This window comes from Eufriesea mexicana, unplaced genomic scaffold, assembly GCF_001483705.2.
Source record: "Eufriesea mexicana isolate 0111107269 unplaced genomic scaffold, ASM148370v2 scaffold2837, whole genome shotgun sequence".
In the NCBI taxonomy this organism is placed as follows: Eukaryota; Metazoa; Arthropoda; class Insecta; order Hymenoptera; family Apidae; genus Eufriesea; species Eufriesea mexicana.
The window spans coordinates 235,588-257,821 of NW_016910883.1; the positions used below are offsets into that span (position 1 = coordinate 235,588).

Sequence of the window (22,234 nt, forward strand, 5' to 3'; positions counted from 1 at the left end):
GTGTAGGGATAAATCTTTGGAAATATCCTATTTTAATTTGTAGAAATGTATCCTTAGTTGCGAAGAAGAATATAATTTTTCCAGTCTTAGCGATGTCAAGGGTTCCGACTCAATGGAGGCTAGTTTATGCCTGTATGACCAGCTCCTATGACTACCGGGCCACGACACGTGAGCCAGGACTGATAAGGTTAGGTTAGGTTAGGTTCATTGGCGACCCGAGAGCGATACAGATCATTTTCCTAAGAGTTACAGTTTTATTGGCATCAGCTCCTCTTGTGAATAATAAACTCCGACGAAATCCGACATAGTGCTTTAGCTTATTAACCCCTTCCCGTACTTTAACGAGTCAGACACGTGATGAAGATTTTGGGTCAAACATGAATACCACGAGCCAGACTCGTGGATAGAAAATCGGACCAAACGTAAACATCACGGAATGATGTTTTGCCATGATGTTTTACGATCGTGATCGAATTTCAGTTCCTAGAAGTATGCCACGAGAGTTAGCCACGATTCTCATAATCTCTGTTACAAAGCAGTTGACGCCTACAGTTTGGGCCCGGATTTTGTCGAGCTAAATGGTACGGGAAGAGGTTAAATCCTACACTATATCTCTTCAAATTGTCAACTATGAAGATTCCGCGTGAATATTTAAAATTTACGCGAGGCTGAATCACGTGATCAGGTGTGAGGAACAGAATTTTGAGCTATTGCATAGTTCGAGCAATGAACGAAACGTAATCGTCGCTTGTCAACCTTCTTGGAAATCAAAGGTAACAAGATAAGGAGCCAAGAGTCTGGACGATATCTGATTAACGCTGGTCGAAATTCGACTCGTGTGATCTTGGTAGTTGCAAATTCATTCCTCGTTTCGTCCTTGGTGCAGAATGTACAAAGGGAAGGAGTACGCGTGGCATGACCGAACAACGTGCTTTGAGCGTTATCTTGCCACGATTGCCAAGCAGTCGTTACAGTCCGCCTGGGTGCTATTCAGACCCTAAGTTAGCCAGCCGGTGCCTTTCAAACCTCAGACAACCGGCCCTTATGTCTGCGAGCTAATACATTACACGGGACAAGAATTCAGGGATTCAAATGTCCCGCTGGGAATACCGGATTCCACGTGGCTGTTCTGCGGTCCGAATGTTTCGGAAGGCTGGGACACGTGTTGGATAAAGCGATTACCGTCGCTTGCGGAATTTAATCCTGCCCGCGAGTTTATGACCCTGGCTCTGGTCGCCGGAACGCGAGATATAGCTGCAGCAGAGAGATAGGGATCAAGGATCCGATACGTTCGCAACGAAATATTGCCAATAAGGCGTCCAAGTGAATGAAAACTTGGGGATGAAGACCAGATGAAGGGAAGACAATCGAGTTAAAATATAGGAAGATAATTTAGTCAGCGTGATTCATAAATTTCAGCGTGTACCAGGTGCCTAATCGCATGATCACGTTAAAACATTACTAGAGCTAATTCAAAATGACTGGTTTCAGGATTTCTGTTTTCACAATTACAAAAATTTGCAACTGCCTCTGACAAAATTGTACTGTTTTTTATCCGGATCAAAATATTATAATAAAGTCACCTATTCTCGATTATCATTATTTATTATAGTAAATTTAGGTACACTTCGCAGGTTGCTAGTTCTAATGCCAATAGAAGCATTAGTCCATTACCCGACAAGCTATGAGAACCAAAACATCACGAAATATATCTCCGTAATATTTGCGCTCTTAAAACCGTAATGAAGAGGTAAAAGGAAAATGAAGAACGGAATACCTCGGGTAAAAAGTTCGGCTGAAAGGCCGTTGAAATGGTGACTGGAGGAAAAAAGGAAGGAAATAATCCTTCGTAGCAAGTTCGTCGCTAATCTTCGACCAACTTGCACCAATTTCGCGCCATTTGCGAACGCTTGGCTATAAAGGACTTATCTACTTAGGCGAGTATCCGACTAGCGAGTTTCGGTATGGCGCCTTCGAGGTAAAACGAACCGGTATCTATCATCGTTTTCCGGCCTGACGATACATTACCCTGCGGAATACCTTGCTGAGAATGTTACGCTGCAAGGCAACCCGTGGGACCAGTCGCGTCGTATAAATTACGGCAACGCAGTCAGGTTTTATGGCGCTTCCTGTTTCGGAGGTCCTTCGATTACCTTGCTGCTGGAGGAAAAGATCGGCGGGAATCGGAAGCTAATGGGATAACGGAATTTTCATGGTTCATTATCGGCTGAAATTATATCCGAATTACCCCGTTCTTGGTCTATTCTTTTCCTAATCGAAAGTGGTTAAGTCTGCGATAAAATTCGAGTACCCTGTGGTATCGGTGAGTGGAGCGAGAGGATGTTTAGGCTAGACTATCAGTGATGCGAGAAGCAGACTACCAGCAATCCTAAACGAATGAGTTCCTAGAATATTCCTAGCACGTGGAATTTTTGGATACTTGACAGTGTGTTGCACAAGTGTGTGGTGTAAACGAGTATAAAAACAGATGACAGGAAAGTGTCATAAAAGAGTTGCTATTGAGAGTCCCCTAAGAGAGAATCGCGAGCTGTATTATACCTAATATACAGGGTGTCCCAGCAACGATAGTACTGTGAGTGTTGATTTTATATCTGTGAATGCGAATGAGGTTGAATAAATGAAAATATAAATATATGTGCGAGTGCAGTCTAGTATGAACGATGTTTGAAGAAATGTTTAGAAGAATGTGCCAGAATAAAACATTTATGCGAGAATCGTCAAAGAGGAAACATGGGTACGTAACGGTAAACGCGTTAAGTGCCATGTTGGTCCCCAGGGACGGGTCCAAACTAGGATCAAAAGGTGCTAGCTTTTGGTGTTAAATTCTTCGCCATCTTTGGATCTAACGTTTGAGAATTCCTGTTATAGCAATTGGTACAGTATCTCCGAGTTTTATGAACACTTCGTTCGCTTCCGGTGGCCCACTTGATGACCGAGTCTGGGCCTGAACGGAATGGCAAGCAAAACGGGCTGTGCACTTATCGTGTTAAACCTTTACACTCGACGACTTTTTGGCTACAGAAGAGTAGAAATTCAAAGATTCTCTACTAAAAAATTGACGATACTTTTCTGAGCAGTAAATAAAGAATTGCATAATTATTTAATTTCGATACCTCGCACATTGTTACATTACATTAAATTTGATATATTGATTAATATCGATCTTCCAAATTTTATGAATTGGTCACTGAAGATCACCTCTCGAGTGCAAAGGGTTCATAAGAGTGAGAGGGAGAGAGAAGAATTTTCTAGAATGTGTCAATCAATTTTTTGTTTAAAATAATTTATTACGAGTTGTTTTTATTATTTAAATATTTTTATCTAACTGTACTAATATATTAACTGTTAAAAAACGTAGAAGATATTTACTTCTATCCATTTCTATCCACAAGTATAATCAGAAATGGGGTGATTCTACGTACAGAAACGAATCGGAAAAAGACAATGCATTTTTTGATTCGAAGCTTCGTTTTCGAGAAAATCAACTTTGAATATTCACCGAGTACATGTGCACTTAACTGTGTCTTAGAAGGATAGACCACCAATACATCAATGTCAGTGATACAACCGAGGAGAGGGTGATTCTACATAAAAGAATAAAAGTTTCTCATTCGAAACTTCGTTGTCAAGAAAATCGATTTTGAATATCCATCGAGTGCTCTGATACATCGATGGCTCATTCTCCTTAACCAAACATAAGTCCTCGCACACTCGGCGAATAATTAAAGTCAATTTTCTCAGCAACGAAGTTTCGAATGAAAAAATTTTGTTCTTCATTTTCGATTCTGCATATTCTTCTGCATAGATAATCACTCTTTCACAGGTGTACTATCGTTGCTGTATACGCTATATAATAAATATCAAGAAAAAGAAAGCTCTATTCCCACCACGCCCATTTCTCCAATCCAAACATCGAGTTACCACACATTCGTTCTAATAGCTCCCGAGTAAACAGGTGATTTTGCATTTATCGACGAATGAAAACATTAGTTACTATTTTAGCGTGACAGTACAATTCCTCTAAATCCTCATAAATGTCCCATTCCGCGATTCCCAAAGCTCACCGGTAAAGGATTATTAATACGAGCGTCTGCGGTAATTACGCGTTAATTCCCGTGGCAAAATGCAGCAGGGCGGACCAAGCGGAATGGCCGCTCGGAATGGTCCTGCACCCGGTTCAGAGCCGTCTTACAGCGTGGCTTAAAGGAAAAATCTGGGAAGGAAACGGGAACTGAAGACAAGTCAAAGCAGCTGTCAACCGGAGGACTACCGGCGGGTTAATTTGCGATTTAATCGAGTAATCGTGGTTGGAATTCCGCGGGAAACGAAACCCGGGTCGTCGGGACCCGTGGCTGTTTTCATTTCCGAGTCAGCCACGTTCCGTCTATTTTTTAATATCCGTTCCATCAGCGTGTCCTTTGAGCAAGGAGATTTCGCCGCGGGTAACGAACAACTGAAACCGACTGGGTATAAATGGAGAAATGGACGAAGACAAACGAACTGCTGGCGATGAAGAGGGTCTTGGACAAGGGGTAGCGATAGATAAAAATAACAGAAACGTATTACGCGTTTCTATATGCGCGATAAGGACGCCGCGGGTAGCCATTGTTGGGGTACGTGGAGAACAAGAGGGGGTCGGTAGAGGGAAAAAATGTACAGGGATGAAGAGGGCGCGAGATAATCGTGTGCTTGTTGGGGAGAAAAGTTTATAGGATCTTGGAGGTGGTTGCTGGGGAAGTTCGATGAACTTGTTTGGTAGCTTGAATGGTAAGCTAAGTGTGCCTGATAAGGCAAGGAAAATCTGAACAACAGCTGGGTTAAACAGCGAACTTAACCAACGAAGTATCTTCTTTGTTTTATGTCTTCAGTAGGAATTGTAGCTCGAATAAACATCATTCCAAGATTCCGTTTAATTCGGGGACACCGTTATTCCCTTCACAAAAGGAACAATCGTGTTACAGTTTCGATGGTGGTTGGAGGAGAGAACGAGAAATAACAGAGGACGATACTGTTGTAGATTCAAGGTTAAAAAACGTAGTGTACTCGTATACGCTCAGTGTATATTCAATGAAATAGTAATTTCAACCCTCTCGCTTTTAGTCCGTCGAAGTACTGTCAGTGAACGGAAGCGCACGCTAGAAATGTGCACAGTGTGCATGATTTTTGTATATACGTTTTCTTAAGTCTTGAATCTCTGAATAAAACAATCTGTTGAGAACCCGCGATTTATGACAACGTCGTCATCTATCTTTCCTTAATACAATAAGAATAACTATGGCGGGGGAAGCAAGGGACGTCGTTCACTTATTTTTCGGACGAGCGCAGTCTTAATCTGTAAACGTGCAGGGTTCGGAATACATCACGTACTATCTCATTATCACATTATTCGTCTTATTGCCACATCCAATTTCCACTAAATATCCAACACAATCGTATACAGATAGTACTTGTATACGCGTCATTTGGATGCCGGATATATGGGGTACCTGTACCCAGGAGTCGTGGATGCTGTCTATATGCTGTGCTCGAAGCGAAAGGGTTAATTAAAAATAGGAAAAGAAAAGGATATAACACAATTATAGTCCGATGTCTGGAACCATGGTAATAAACAAAGTTCGACCCGTTTCGTCCAATCGCGGCGAAGAATAACGAGGAACTGACCGCTGAGAGTCAAGAAGGAACAAACGCTTGACCAGTTAGAGCCCTCAACTGTTTTATACCGGTTCCAACTGTCGGAAAATGCTTTAAGACAAAAGTGACAATGTATAACGTTGTCTTTCGACAGATACTTGTCAGAGGGGTGAGCCGTTCCCTCTGGTAAAGAGTATACTTACTGATTTCTTCGATAAATATCCCTGGTTCCAAGAGTTTGGCGTGCAACTAGCTTACGTAATGCGTTAATCCCTTGCCCTACGATTTAAGATTCAACAGCGTGGTCCCAAAACGTAAACAGAATTGCCAAGCCTTAATCCGTCTTAAGTTGTACCAATCGCACACGACTTACGTGGGGTCTGGCACGTGGTGTTTACATCTGGCCCGGTCGACGTACCACGTGCCAGGCCCGTGATAGTCATTTTCGACCCGATCGATGTACCACGGGTCAGACTCGTGATAATCAGTTTTGGTTCGGAAATCTGACCACGAGCCTCACACGTGGTTGTAGGCCAAAGGGTTAAATAACGCGGGAATACGGAGTTGGAATTATCGACGACCCTAGATGAAACCTAGACATCGAGATTCTCGAAAAAAAGGTTCGATATTAAAGTCGTTTAAAAGTATCGACGTCGCCATTGTTCCCGCTGAAAACTAGAGCTCGTATCTCAGCGCCATCCCTAATTCTCTCGGCGAGGAGCACGCGAAAATACCCTTGATACCCTGCTCGGATAGCGCTCGATAGTTCTCGTTGCTCTATTCGCGGGAGCTGTATAAAAGCTCGCAGTTCTCGGCCTACACTCACGATTTCGCTTCCATTATTCGCGATGAATTTTCCTTTGCTTTTGCAGCCAATGAACCGTGCAACCGGCGGGGTAAAACAAAATTTATTCCGCTTATGCCGCTTTGCGCGCCAGGGGGGTTGGTTAGTACGTGTTCCGCGAGGGTGGGATCATCCGCGGAACGTTCGATCAGTGAAAAATTAATTCCCGTTTCGTATTTTGGAAACGCACAGCGAATTGACGCGTAAACGCCGCGATAATTCACGATAGGGGGGCTCTCCTAGGAGGCTCACGGATCGATGCGAGTTTAATTAAAGTTTTTAATTAAACCTGGACTTTTCCTCGGGATTTTATTGCCGCGGTTGGTGTGTCTGCTTACATCGATTTCGCGACCCCTATTCTCCCTTTGATGAGGCAGTATCTTCTTAGGCGTTGAATAAAGGCGGAATGTCTTTGACTGGTTCCTCGAAAAATGGCGGAGTAGAATGGAAGAGTAGACCTCTTGCGAGCACGAGTGGTCAGCAGTAACGTGGATACGGTTCGAGTACTTGGAAACTTCGTCATCGCGAAGCGAGTGAGCTTCCAGCTCGTGGACTATCTGCCAGTCGAAAATATCTACTCGACCGTGTTTGTTGCGCGAGATTCGATTCAGCTGCTCCGCTATAAATATCGAACAGTCGTCCACGACGCAGATACCGTGGAAATTAGAGCACAACTGCTTACAACGATAATTTACGTACTCGTGGTACTCGTAAACTACCCGGTATGCTCGATGGAACACGTGCGTTGATATTTTACTTTTATTACGCAGCCGGGACGCGCATCTCGTTACCGAGACCTCGCGCCGGGATGTTCCTCGAGCCGCGTTGAAAGCCATGAATTACACGGGAATAAGTGACCGTGAATCAAATACTTTTTTTCCGCCCTCCATTCAAGCCAAAGTTCCATTAAAACCGCAGAGTAATACTTGGCGCAGTCACCCCCCAAGTTCCTCGCGTTTGATTTATTTTTCTCAAGGCACAACCCCGGTTAGTCGTCCCTCAATTCATCCTGGGCTAATTAACTCGAAGGGCTGAGGATCAGAGGATAAACTCGCGGTTAATTTGCAGTTAACCGCTCGCTCTGGTAATTACATCATGGACGACAGGTCCGGGCCTATGCGAGGTGTTTAAGCGACGCGGCGGTGATCAAGGTGAGAGGCAATGAAATGGCACACGCGTCGATCTCGCTTGGTATCGAGCATCGGCCATGGTTTTTGGCAGAGTGGCAAAATGGCAAAATGACTAGGCAGGAAAAAGTCCAATTTCTCGGTTTTGCGGTTACACCGTTGTGCCTGGAAACCACACGGGGTTGAAAGAACTGTGGGGTGGTGTAACCTAGAATTGGTTCAACAACATTGTTCATTGTAGCGTTTGCCTGTTACAGGGTATGTTGTTCTATATGTAGATGCATACATACATTTTTTAAATAAAAATGGAAGAAGAAAATATACGTTTATAATACATAGCGAATATACGCATACGAACGTACGTGTTACAGATAGAATGTATATTCTATTGTAAATTGTGAGAGGGCTGCTGGAATGTTCTGAAAGCTTCGACTAAAGGCTTTGGATAATTCTTTAATACTTTACTCTAATTAGCAAATAATATCTCCGTTCGTCTGACCGTCGTTATTTATATACTGCCGCTCGTCGACCATTGTTATTTCGCCTGTATAATGTTTTCCACGGCTACACATCGGCCCTCAGTAAGTCACGGACGATGGGCCACGACTCTTGTTCTTCGGTCTAACTTGTCTTACAAGATATATTTTATTACATTTAAATATTACGAATATAATGTGTACAAAATTCGTAAAAATCTATAAATATTTTCAATAAATTCGGATGTTTTTAAGGAAGAATGAAGAGAATAGTGATACCGAATAGCGATAGAGGACACCGACGTCAAGAGGGAGCCATAAACGGAGAAAGGTTGAGAAACCCTGATCTATATTTCAAAAGGAACGAGGCGAATTTCCGAGGGTGAGAAAAATACGCGACGTGGAATATTTTTCGAAATTGCTATAATAAAAGCAAAGCGATTAAAAAGTTGAGAGATTAGCGGAAATTTTAACGTGACAGTGGTAGACTGTTCGCGAGAGCGAGCGAAGAAAAGGATAGAATGGAAAGCAGCCAACTAAATCTCGATTTGTTTATCACTTCTGTCTGTGTCTAAAAGCTTTCCCTGTTCGACGAGCGTGTCGGGGACAAAAGGAAAAGAACATAATCTCCTTAACGAACCACGCCATGCGAACGCTGTCCGTATCGACGAACGTTCACCCGTGTCTCGCCGTTCCCAGCGCCCTGTCGAGCTTCATTTTCCATTCGTTGACCTTCCAACCTCTTTGTCTCTGCCAAAGGACGTGCCAGCAGTTCTAGCTGCACGAAGGTTACCCTTAACGCGCAGAATTTACCAGACTTTCATTCATGGTAAAACCTAAGACACAGCAATTCTACAGCAATTCTACAGACTGCTACTCCCCTTACTCTCCACGCGTCTTTGCCCCCCTTTCATCCCTACAAATAGAAGTCGATTGAAATTCGAACAGGGATAATAAATTTCACGAATGAATATATGTAACGCGATAAACGAATTCGTTCCACGTTTATGGCGTCCACGTCTACGAAGTTCAATATAGACCAGAGAAAGCAGAGGATAGCCCGAAAAACTTGGAATACTGGTATTTGGCCATCGGCCATCGGTTATCTTGCCTTCTCTCGCGACGACGTTCACGCAAGTTGCAGAATCGACGCGCGTATTTCATCCGGAGAGCCATGGGAATATCGCGTCTTCCAAGTTTTCTATCGTCTCTGGGACGTTGTTCCCGTTCCTCCGCTTCCTCCACGCTTGTTCCCGTCCACGACGATAAATTTCCAAGGCGAGGGAAATTCGCGACGCGTGGAAAGCCCGTGGCCAGTTTGATGGACACGAACCAGTGGACAAACGATAAATCCAGGCTCGATATTATTCGCGAGCGTAACAGGTAACCCGTGGTCATCGACGTGGATCGATTTATGACAGGCTTTGACACCGAATGCGTTTTCCGAGCTCGTGGACGAGTTAAATTCGCAAGAACAGGATAGCTTTGGGTACCAATAATTATTCCAGGACTCGTAAAGCTGTGCTGTCCACCCGTTTGCCAAGAAATCGCTTCAGGAACCGAATGAACGTGGAAACCGTGGCGGACAGAATCTCAGACATTTGCCAAATAGAAACAACCAACGAATTACCGTGAATATGTATGTAGGGATCGGTTGGGTGAATCTTCTGAAATAGTGTTGTTTTACTTCTTAATGGAATAACATAAGTTTATACGTAGATTGACGGCTATGAAACAAGAGGGATTCGCTATGAGCACGTTCCACTTTGACTTCTTACCGACATACTCTTAGACACTCTTGGAGACCGTTAAAGACTGTAGACTGCAGACTGTTCATGACTGACGACTGTAGACTGTTCTTGAGACTGTGGAGACTGGAACTGTCCTTGCACCCTTATTTAAAGCATTCATTCTGTTTTCTTCCATACCCATGCTTTCCTTTCCAGTCATCCCCCTTTCCCACGCAACCTCCATGAGCCAGGTACTTCAATCGATCTAGACGCATCCCTAAACTTTCGCTCGACCCTACCATGAACATTCTTTGCAGTTAATTCGCTTGCGCGCGGTCACTTTCATCCTAAGCCCAAACACACTTGGCATTCTTTCAGGACCGTACTTACTCTAATCCCACATTACAGTTACACGTTTCCTCGCGAGTGTTTCGGTAAACTCGTGGTGGATATAAATTCCCAAATTTTTTCTCTTTTATAAAGAAAACGGGAAATTTCGTGGGGAAAACACAGCAGAACCGCGGAGAAAGTAACTCGAGATCTAGATTGGTCGTCTCGCGAGGAAATTGGTACAAGAATTTTCCGAAGACGCGGAAACTTGAAATTGGCGCAAAGCAAGTTTGCATTACACTCGGTTTACCGTAATAGTTGCTGTATGGTTCAGATTGTACGCCACGCAAACCTCGGTTCATTAAAATTTCGGGGCACCGCATTTTCGCGGGAAAGTCTAATTATTGCGCGCACGAAAATTATTTCAATAATTAAACATATGTACTATACGTTGCCTATTCCGCGATATGTATTTACACGGGCATTATAGAACGGTATTACAACAGTTCTGTTTCACGTGGATTAGAGGATTCCCTTTTGTTAGGGATTCAATAGGTAATACAGCTGGACTGAGATTTAATTTAATTACAATAACATCTACAAATACGAGCTTCCAATATTTCGCTAAAGACGCATCGAAATGCACTGATGGATAATGGCGTGTAATTAATATTGCGAAATCAGTGCAATGCTAAATAATATATTAAGAATAATATGATAATGTAAATAATAATTTAATTAATGAACGACGTAGGAAATGAGAACTGACGCATACGGATGTATAGTGAAAACTAAAATGACAGGGAAGAAGTTACTTAATGTTACGGACGCGACAATGTCGTGAACTATACCTAAGCAAAAAGCCCTGGTTCGCACCACCGGTCACCCTGGCACAAAACATCTCTAACGATGGAATTCAGGAAAACGGAATTCGAACTTATAACAAGGCCGTTTGTTATAAACTCGGTCTATAAAATCTTTTAACAACGTCTCTGATTCTTAGGGATCTCGTTACAATACCTCGCGTTTATATTGCCACGAGTTTCACGGAGTGGAGAATAGCTTATTCTAATACCCGTCTTCTAATAGTTAGCTTCTAATATTCATCGCGTCATCTACAGTAACAAATAGATCTACGTACACACCTGACAGATGAGAAAGATGAGCTGTCAAGGATGGATTTGAACAAATTATCGCCAGAAATATACGGCTTATTTAACCAAAAGTCATCATATTGACATAATCTAGGTAATTGACATGTCGGATATTTTTATTGTCTAATTTCTAAAGTCAGAACCCTGTTTGTTCGTTCTTCGAGCAAAAATATCTGCCATCGATGCTTGACACATCTGGCATCATCGTTGCATCGATGACATAGGTTTGTTCGCTCTTCGAGCAAAAATATCTGCCATCGATGCTTGACACATCTGGCATCATCGTTGCATCGATGACAAACGTGCCCTGACAGCCTTATGAACCTCGCGACCCTATTCTCTGCCAAAATCACACACGCTCGCTGCTTCTCCCACAAACGCTATAAATCAGATCAGGAATGGGATATACCTAGGAGACAAATTTTTCTTATCGTTTCAAATTTCTGTCACAGTGCCCTAACCTCAGTTGACCGATAAAGCGCGGAACATTCGCTGGAAGATGGACAAAGTGGCGAGAAATACTGGAGACAGATAACAAAGACTCGCGGACGGGCACAGGGAACCGTGTATCCTTTTCGTGACCAGCCCTTGTTGGCTCTCCTTTCAACTCCCTTAACGAGGTGGCGAGTGCCGGTTTGTCCTTTGATGTCGCCAATTCTCCGGACCAACCCCCGACCGGCAGCCAACCTCGCTCAATCAGAGTAATTGTGCGTTAAACCTCTTCGTCTGTCGTGAAATCAATATCGCGTCATCCGAGGACTTCAGACTCGTCTTTTCAAACGTTATATCACCGTCTGCGTCACATTCATTCCCAACTCTTGCTCCGCACCCTCGCGTTGCTCGGGCTACCCCTATACGCTGCCAACTTGGTGCCGGCGTTTCGATTTTCCGGATTCTTCGTTGTTTTCTTACTTGCAAGACTCCTAAATGGGAACGATCGTTGGATCGGGGGAAAAAGTATACAGAAACGGCCGGAGCAGGAAGTGATCATCGATTGATCACGAGATGGAGGCCATGTATGGCAACCGGTTGATTAAGAGACAGTTGGCAGCGTAGGATAAATTCCATGTATCGTTGCAATCGAAGGTACAGAAATTAATTAAAATTCTTGGTGGAAATGGTAGCTGTTCTGACGTCCATCTTCCGTTAACTTTACCGTTTTACTTTAAATGGCACCTGGTCTCCGGCAGGTGTTCCACGGGAACGTCCTAGTCGAGTCGTCTGGTCTTTAATAAGGCGCACAAATACAGCTAGTGGAAATTCTTGCTGACCTCGAGTCCTCGTCCGTTCGCGAGGTGCACATTAATGCAGTTGCAGATATTGCATCTGCCTATCTCCCTCATCTTATACCATAACCTTCACCCTTATTTTTTTAAATAGGTTTGACTATCACGTAGAAGAATATAAAACAATCTCCGGGGAAATTAAAGTGGACTAAAAAAATAAAAAAGACATTCTCGTCGTAAAACAGGCGAGATATTAAAGTTCGCGTACCAGATAAAAAGAAGATAAAATAAAATTTGCTTCTCGTGAACCGGGATACGCATGCACCAGCGATCTCTGTTTCCAACCCCCCAGATTTTAATTTTGCATTCGTTCCGTAATCTTATCCAGTCTGTCCTTTTCTCGCCCATGTATACATATGTCCAATGAAATCGACTGACGAAAGGAACGTATCCAGAGCAGGGATGCAAATAGAAGGAAACGAAAATGGAAAAAACGTCGATAAAGTCGATTTATGACGCACATCGCGCAGCGCTGCAACGGAAGTATATTTCGGTAACAAGGACGGTGGATGTCGAAGTCGCGAATTCAAATTGGAATTCTTTGAATTGAATTCGATGTCAAAAGTCGAACCCAATTGCGCGATGGATTCCGATGGATCGGAATCGGATTTCCAACCACGAATTTATCCCAAATTAAATATCATACCAATCTCGGGATACCGTAAATTACACCGGTTTTAAGATATGAAACGTTTGCTGACGACTCGAGGGAATATTAAGAATCGGGGAATCGAGCAGCATTGACCGCGAGAAAAATTTTCCTCGCGAGAAATACTGAAATGAGGGTGTCTTTTGCGGCGTCCGCGACAAATTCGTGGTAAAAGAGCGGTAAAAGGGGAGAAAACGAAATTCGAAGAGAAGCGACATTAAGGTTATCTGTTTGTTTCGGTAAAAGAATAACACATGGGACAATAGCAGGGAACGGAAATCCTTTCTTGACGATCTTTGCCCTTTCTTGGCAAGCATGCCAGAAATTACGAGCGCAAAATGAGGGTGAAAGAGGAAAAATTGTTGATAAATGGGGCTCGGAGGATGAGGCAGGATGCTTTTAAAATAAACGAGCATCGCGCAGTTTTTAGACCCGTATTCCTCGCGTTTTGAAATCTCTCGAGCTTTTCGTAAAAATATCATTCGAACGTTCATATAAGATCGGAATACCCGTTTGAAAGAGAAGATATTTTTTACTCCAGGTTTTTGTGCCAATGATCGTGGTTAACCCGATATTATTTGATACGTACTGATATTCGCGCTAAAATCACGAAACAAATATTTCGATTAAGTATAACGCGGAAATGAATATTCCAGAGACATAAACGCGATTATAAATTAGAAAAAGAATATACGTACGAATTATTAAATTTATTATCGGGAAAAATTAACGAGAAGATAAATTCGCGATAAAAATTCATAAATTATTGGATGAAGAAATTATTATATAACAAAATTTAATAAATTGCCGGTTTTTTAATAAATTTTAATTATTTGTTAAAGAAATCGGTAAATTGCGAATCTTTGGTCCAGTTCATTTCTTGGTTTAGTTTTGGACTGGACAGGACTAAACTTTTATGGGGGTGGGTCGGAAATGCGATTGGAGTGGACAATACTCATCAGCTGGCACCATGGGCTAGCTGGTCCTCCACTTCGACCACACTCCTAATATAATTTGACAATAATTTTTTAATACTTTTAATTTAGAGAATTGGACATTAATTAAAAATTTCCTACTTATTTTTATTCTTAAATTCAGTGTTCCATCTCTGAAGCCTACTGGAATTAATATTTGATCTGGGTAAGAAGAAAAAATATTCTAAAATACCGTGTACCTTCGACCCAGTGACAAAGTTATATTTAATTTCACAATCTTATAATAGTCCTCAGAATCGTATACCAAATCGATAAGTTTTCACGAGAATAGCAACAAGAACCACGTATGTAGTGCCCTAATCGTGTGGCCCAAATTTACATCGAATGACAGGTTTATTTTGCATCTGCTCCACTTCCCAAACTTCTCGAGCTCGATATAACCTCAACCTGCTTCAACGTCTGTAAAACCTAGATAGAAATAATATTCCATTTTTACCCGTGAAGAGATTGTACGTATCAAGTATATCGAAGAATATTTCCCGAGAAATTGGGTTCGTCGTGCTATTCAAATATCGCGTTGAAATTAAAAAGAGGACGTTAAAAAAACACTGAGAGAAACGTGTACAGATACATCAGTGACTGCCAAGAGGTGAAAATTCGAAAAAGAGAAGAAATCGTGCGTTGATTTTCGACTGACCGCTATATCGGGAATTACGGAGCGAAATGGCGGCGGTGGTAGCAGGATTCTGAGCGCGATAGGGGCACAGATGCTGCCCGGAGAGGAGCTTAAATCGCGAAAAGAGCAGCGGCTGCACGAACGTCGTTGACCCGGCTCTGAAATACGATCGCCGGATACGCTTGGCTTAATCTGTGCTTCAAACCTTTCAGACTGGCCGTAGGCTCCATTATTTGCAGATTTCGCGGTGCCGCGGCTGCTGCTTTCCGGCCGTGAAATACCCCTGCCTCGAACCGGAACACAGCCAAAAGTATTGCACGTACATCCGATAAGGAAACGAGAAGACGCGAAACATCCACTTCCGACGGAGGTTAACGAAAAAATACCAACGGATATTCTCTCGCGTAAACAATGAGTGAACAATAGTCGGTGAGATGCTGGCAAAAGTCAGAGTGTTGCGTGCAGAATACTGTAACTCTCTCGATTAGAGTTTCGAAGGGGTTGTAAGGTCCGTAAAGATTGAGGATGCAGTCTGATCAAACTCAAGTGACCTGGACCTGGTTAGGGTTTCAAAATGGTAGCAAATTGGCGCTCATTGATTTTAACGAAATATATGGAAACGAATTGAAGTCGTAGATTGAGCTCAGTCTGCTGGTTAAGGGACTTTGGTGAAGAGGAATTGTGGCGAAAGGGTGATTTTGAAGTTTGAGTATGTCATGATTGGTTGCTGGGTGCGTGTTTTTCTGTTGGTTGTGTATATCTGTAAGGAAATACCATAAAATGATTTCGGTGTTTCTTGGTGGTAAGGGATGCTTAGATGTGAGACTCTACCCTAGAAACAAACCATCGATTGGACCGGCATGCAATGTATGTATTCGGTGTTCAATCGTTCGAGTCGTGAGAAACGGTTTTCGGATTTTTGGTCGAGGAAACACAGAAGTCTTTAATCGCCTTGTGCCAGTCGAACCGAGAAATTGTCAAGAAATCTATATAAACCATTGCTAGATTATACGATCCCTCCGTTAAGAAGTCTCACCCAGGAATCCTATCCTATATAAACAAATTCGGACCCCTGTGGTCATTGTCTACCTCCGTGATTTATGGTCCTTTGCTAGGACCATTCCTTTGCTAGAAACAGGTAGTATCCTGGTGACACGAGTGTCCGTGAATCACAATAAGAGTACTGAACACGTCAACAACACCCAGCAACCCTATCTTACATAAACAAATTCGGACCCCTGTAGCCATTGCCTACCGGTGTTTTATGGTTCTTTGCTAGGACTATTTCTTTGCTAGGATCATTCCCTTGCTATGACCATTCCTTTACTGGGACCATTCTCCTGTTAAGACATTCTCCCTTGCTAGGACCATTCCATTACTGCGACCATTCCCTTGCTAGGACCATTTCTTTACTGGGACCATTCCCGTTAAGACATTCCCTTGCCAGGACCATTCCTTTACTGGGACCATTCCGCTGTTAAGACATTCTCCCTTGCTAGGACCATTCCATTACTGCGACCATTCCCTTGCTAGGATTATTCCCCTGTTAGGACATTCCCTTGCTAGGACCATTCCTTTACTGGGACCATTCCCGTTAGGACATTCCCTTGCCAGGACCATTCCTTTACTGGGACAATTCCATTACTGGGACCATTCCCTTGCTAGGACTATTCCCCTGTTAGGACATTCCCTTGCTAGACCATTCCTTTACTGGGACCATTCCCTTGCTAGGACTATTCCTTTTTTGGGACCATACCCCCGTTAGAACATTCCCTTGCTAGGACCATTACTTTATTGGGACCATTCCCTAGCTAGGACCATTCCTTTACTGGGACAATTCCCTTGCTAAGATCATTCCCTTGCTAAGACCATACCTTTGCTCGAATCACGTAGTGTCCCGCTACTACGAGTGTCCGTGAGTCGCAATAAGAGTAATGAACACGTCAACGAGTAATGTCACGATAATGAACAAATGAACCAATTCTCAACTCGACTCGAAAAGTTCGATCCCGGGACCAAACAGGGCGAAAGGTATCCAAAATGGCTCACGGTCGAGTTTCTTTCGGGCGAGGGAATATACACGTTCACGGCCGAGGAAGCTCCGTGCGGAAGATGGAAGATCGAGAAGCAGCCGTGGAGGGCCTCTATTCGTGCAAGACATCGAGTACAGAGACCTCGAGAGGTGCTCTCGAACACGTGACGAGACGTGACGTTGCACCGAGTCCCGCTTTCTTCGGCTCCATCCACCGTTCAGCGTACTACGATCCTCGCGAGCCACCACGGATCTTCGAATCCCGGTTCGACCGCGAAACTTGACAAATCTCCTCGTACCGTCCAGATTTAACTGTGCATTCACGACCCGGAAATTTATTCGCAACGAACACGCATCGCTTACTCCCGGCAGATCGATGCACCAGGTGAACGTTATTGCGAGGTGTACAGAGTGCAACATACTGGAAAAATATGATCTACGCCTGCTATTTTCATCGTACACACTGGACCCAGTTGAACAACGCGCAAAAGTGAACGCCAGGTGATTCTTTATGTAAAAATAAGAAAAACTATGAAACACGGTTCGTTCGTTTGTGCCTTCGTTTTTTGGGAAAATGTTATCGAGTGTTTTATGCCTCTGTGATTAATTAGGTTTATTGCATCTTCCTGCTTCATGCAATCCTAACTTCCGTGATATTTCATTTGGAACTAATTTGAAACAACATAACCGCGTAATTAGAATTCGCGATTCCGTTTATAAATTTCTCTGCAGAATTAATTTGTTATCTCGATTCCTACTTCAAATTGTTATACATTTCTGTTAATTATCGTTAATGTATTTTTCTTTCATTTGTGCTGTTATTTTCTTCGCACTGGAACACGTTATTAATTTATAGAAAAAAATATTACAATCGTGCTCGAATATTCTTATATATCAATCGAACAACGTATCATTAGTTAAACGTGCACAGTTACATGACACCGAGAAAACAAGTTCATCAATGTCATAATTGACAAAATAAAACGTTGGCTAAAAATTTCTATCAAGTTTGCCTAAACTCCAACAGCTTCTAGATATCGCGTAAACATAATTTGCGAACACTATACGCGTATCATGTCACTCAACGAACCGTAGCTTAGCCGTGACAGCGTGTCTACGCAGCGAATTTCCACAGAGTAATTTTCTCAAACGGTAAGTGGAAGATGAAATTTTTATTTCACATTTTCTTCTCAATTTTCCTCAAAGAAACACGCTGCGTGCATCTGAAAAAATTTCACAAATCCCTTCCTCCGGAATAAATCAATCTATTCGAGTACTTCTTCCCCCACCCTCGGGGCCCTCGTAAAAATCATCGATCCTCCGCGTCTCCGCGTGCGAGCTGTTTGAAATTCGCGCCGCGATGTTCCTCCATTTTCTAACAGCCTAACAATCGAACCGGCCGCCGTGAAATCCGCGTTCCGTTTTGGCTGTATCGACAGAAGGTCCGATAACCGGGCACCGTTTATCCGGCACGTATGCATATAACCGTAAAAACGTAAAAACGCCCCACGGCCGGCGCAGATAACGCTTTATGCGAAACAAACGGTTCTGCAAGCTTCATCTCGGTGGCGCGCATTTGCATGCATACAACCGTTGCCGCTCGCCGGCGTTGTTCCCTTGTTCTCGAGAGCCTTACAAGCGGTTTCGCGGAAAGCATCGTATCTCGAGGCCTGCCTTTGGCGACAGCTCTTCGAGCCCGGCGTCGTCTAAAGCGGCGACTAGAACGATAGGGATCCTCGTAAACGAAAGGACCCGACCGGTGTGAATGGAAAACCAACGGCCGAGGAATCTTCGAACAATAACTCCGAATATGACACCGTTTCGTCTAGGGAGACGTTTCAACGGTAACAGGAGATGTTCGAGCTCGATAGGATTTAGTCGACGATGTTCGAAAATGGGTTCACATGAACGTCCCGTTGTCGTTATCCGGACAGAAATTGGCGACACAACATTGGAGACGTTGTGGCACCACGCGGAGTGGAGAGGTGATTAGAATCTGTGGACTCTAGCTCAGCGAGTGTGATCGTGGAGGAAAAAGGTAGGAACATGAGGAAATGGGAAAAATGGACAAGTGTCTGCTGGCTTCTAGCCACGGAACCAAGTGTCTCGTAGAGATAACCGTATGACAGAGTTTTGGCTGACCGCAGAGGCCTGGGCCGCTCTCTGTCAACGAATTTTAATCCCCGCCATCTTGGACCAGTCGATGGTCCGTCACTCTTGTCTCTCCTCATTTTCTCTACGTATTTTCTCCATTTTTTCTGGAAAATACGACCCCAGGAAGAACGGGGAAGAGGAAAACACGGGATACCGATCGATAAGTACTCTTTCGCTGCGTCAGGAGGCACGAGGCGATTGCACGAGAGCGAAGAGTGGAACCGGGCCGAAAGCGGACAGGCTCGTCGGTCGATCTGAAACTCGATCATCCGTTCACCGTACGGGACACTAGACGATTTAGTAGGAAGAAAAAGAGTAAATCCATTGATCTGATTTTCACGGTGACTACCTTTACGCGAGGGACACGTTGCGCGATGAAAACGGCACAGCTGACGGATTACTCGGTAAATACTGAATGCCAGCCTACATTTTCAAAGGGACCATTCACGCTGCCACAGAGTTTCCCCTGTCCGTTTTATCGCGGCTTTCTCTTGGTATCACGTTATTTGTCATAGCAAGAACGCCACGAGTAGCCTTTCTTCGCTGCGAGGGTTTAGAGACTTAGGGGGTGCAGACCTGAAGACGTCGTAAAGCAAGCTATACACGACACGGTGCTATACACACGTGTCGTCGTCATCAGTGCTATAAATACGTGAAACAGCGTCGTATAACTTCCAACTGTCTTCTTTTTCATCGCCATACGGCTAAACATTGGCCCCCTCCGTTTTAATTTCCAGCATTTCGCGAATTAGGTTAATCAAAATGGGAAAAAACGGAAAAGGAATTTTTCAGCTCGGTAGAGGAGAATATTATTCAATATATGAATGCTGCATTCGATTGCTCGATGGACTCTATGCGAGAAAAGGAATTATACGATAATGTGAAACACAAAAGCAGGATTTAAACTTTGTTTTCAGTGAATATGAAACAAAAATTGACTTTATTTATGGCACTTGTATGCAGGTTTACCAATCGAGCACGGTTTTTAAACTGACCGCGTCTGGTCAGGATTATTGTAAAAACCACCCCCGCTGTGAAATCACGAACAAAGGCCAAACCACTGACATTACGATGTATCCGTTTTCAATTTATCCCGCATCGTTGGACTCCGTCAAAAATCAAACTTTTCGGCTCGGTAAACGTGACAGGGTAGGCTGTTGCAAATCGGCATAGATCGGTACCCGATGTGTATTTGACAGTTGATAGATGCAGGGCAATGCACGTGCCTCTTTAATAACCACGCCACGATCAATCCTATTATCTCTGGTCAGCTTATATAACGCCGACGAGATAAACTTTCCTCGAGGCATCGGATAAGCCGATTTCCACACTGCCTTTAATGTCATTCCTCGTCCACTCTGTCGGTGTTTTGAATTTTGTCGCGTTTAACCCACGAGGAACGATGCAGTGGAGATAGAGAGATCGACGTCAAAGTCGATATTACATTTTCCCAGGGAAAAATTAACGTTACAAGTTGAACGAGGTTACAGTCACACCGTGGGCGTTTAACCTTTTAGCTGTGACGAGGTTGGTCGCGATACTGCACTCTCATATGGCACGGTCTGTCGCAAACTGCGAGTAGACAATGTAGAATTTGTGTCTGTTTGACATCTATGTCTTTCGCCATGAGTTTATGTCACGCTAGAGTCACGGAAAAGAAATGATAATGGCGGACAGTTCAAAAGGCTGATATAGACGAAAGTTATTATGACAGCGGTGCATCCTAGCTAACAGGTCAATAGTCGTTCTACTCTCCAGGATACTCGATTTTACTCGATTTTAATTGAAAAAAAGATACCGTGCGTTCATGTCAGACTAGAGTTACGAGAAGGAAATTATAATGGCGCGCAGTTCAAAAAGATGACACAGATGAAAGTCATTATGACAGAGGAGCACCGTGGCTAAGAGGTCAATAGTCGTCCTACCCTCCAGGATACTCGATTTTACTCAATTTTACATGATTCTATTCGATTCTAATTGAAAAAATGATATTATGCGTTTATGTTAGACTAGAATTACAATAAAGAAATTATAATGGCGGACAGTTCAAACGACTGACATAGACGAAAGTTATTATGACAGCGGAGCATCGTGGCTAAAAGGTCAATAGTCGTCCTACCCTCCAGGGTACTCGATTTTACACGATTTTGCTCGATTTTAAACGAGAAAAAGAAATCTGATGAAATCATCGCTTACCCTTCTTCGACGCGTGGAAGGAGTCATCTTTTGGCACGTATTGTATATCGTATTCCAGCGTCGTTTTTGGCAGAATGTGCCTCTCCTTGTTGATCTTGTACACGGCATACTTGAAGGCCAGCTCTGTACTGCTATCCTTTTGGTCATGAGTGAATATAGCACCTGAAAGCAATCAACGGCGATCGGGTGAGTCGATCGGACAGAGCAAAGTGGTTCGTTAAATATCGGTTTCGCGAACGGTGGCGGAATTCGCGATCAAAATGCACCTTTTCATGCCAATATACTTAGAAACCGCTGACCCCGCTATTCTTTTCTGACGAAGGACAAGTGCTCTCCTGCGCGGTCTATCGGCACAGCAATCTGCCACGCGTCTTATTAAATCTCCCGCGAAATCCCCCGCAAAACAGGGGTGAAATTATTTCTCCACGCTCCTCGAACGTGCACTCGGAATCGTGACGGAGATATTTACCGGATCATCCGGTCGATTGCGGCGCGACGACGCGTGAAAGGTGCTCGAGGATGGCAAGACGCGGTCAATTTGCATACCGAGGGTCCATCGTACCACCCCCGAATGGCGGATTCTTCGAGTTCTCTTGCCAGCTGAGAGGCGAGGTAAACTCGTTTACTAATTGCTGATCGATGCTTCCAAACTGAGCGAGGTCGCCTGTCAGGACCGTGTCAAGGACTTGGGCCGCGTATATAAATGCACGGGCGTATCGCTTGCAGCAACGAAGCGTTTAGGACTCTGACGGCTAGACGTTTGACACGATTACGTATCGCGGAAATGACATTAAACCCGTGAGAATCTCCGTCCCAGAAGAAAGTGTCCCGGGCCGTTACCAAGTTTAGTCGCAACAGAAGCGGCCCTCCACGCGCGCAAGTCGATTCCGTTGTTCGCAAATCCGATCAAACGGTGAACAAAGGCATCTCGCTCAAAGCAGCCATGCCTCCGTGAAATGAAAACAGGATTTCCGGGAACACAATCATGACGAG

The 22,234-nt window shown here is 43.7% G+C and overlaps 1 protein-coding gene across 2 annotated transcripts in view; it reads right to left on the reverse strand.

The window, feature by feature from the left end:
• Nucleotides 1-21,400, reverse strand: part of LOC108550458 (glutamate receptor ionotropic, kainate 2) — a 106,913-nt gene extending 85,513 nt beyond the window's left edge. The window contains exon 1 of one of the 2 annotated variants that reach the window (XM_017904199.1): nt 21,242-21,400. The gene's annotated coding sequence lies outside the window, so the exon portion shown is untranslated. The remainder of the gene's footprint in view (nt 1-21,241) is intronic. The other variant, XM_017904200.1, reaches the window with a different exon arrangement.
• Nucleotides 21,401-22,234: the final 834 nt, after the last annotated feature.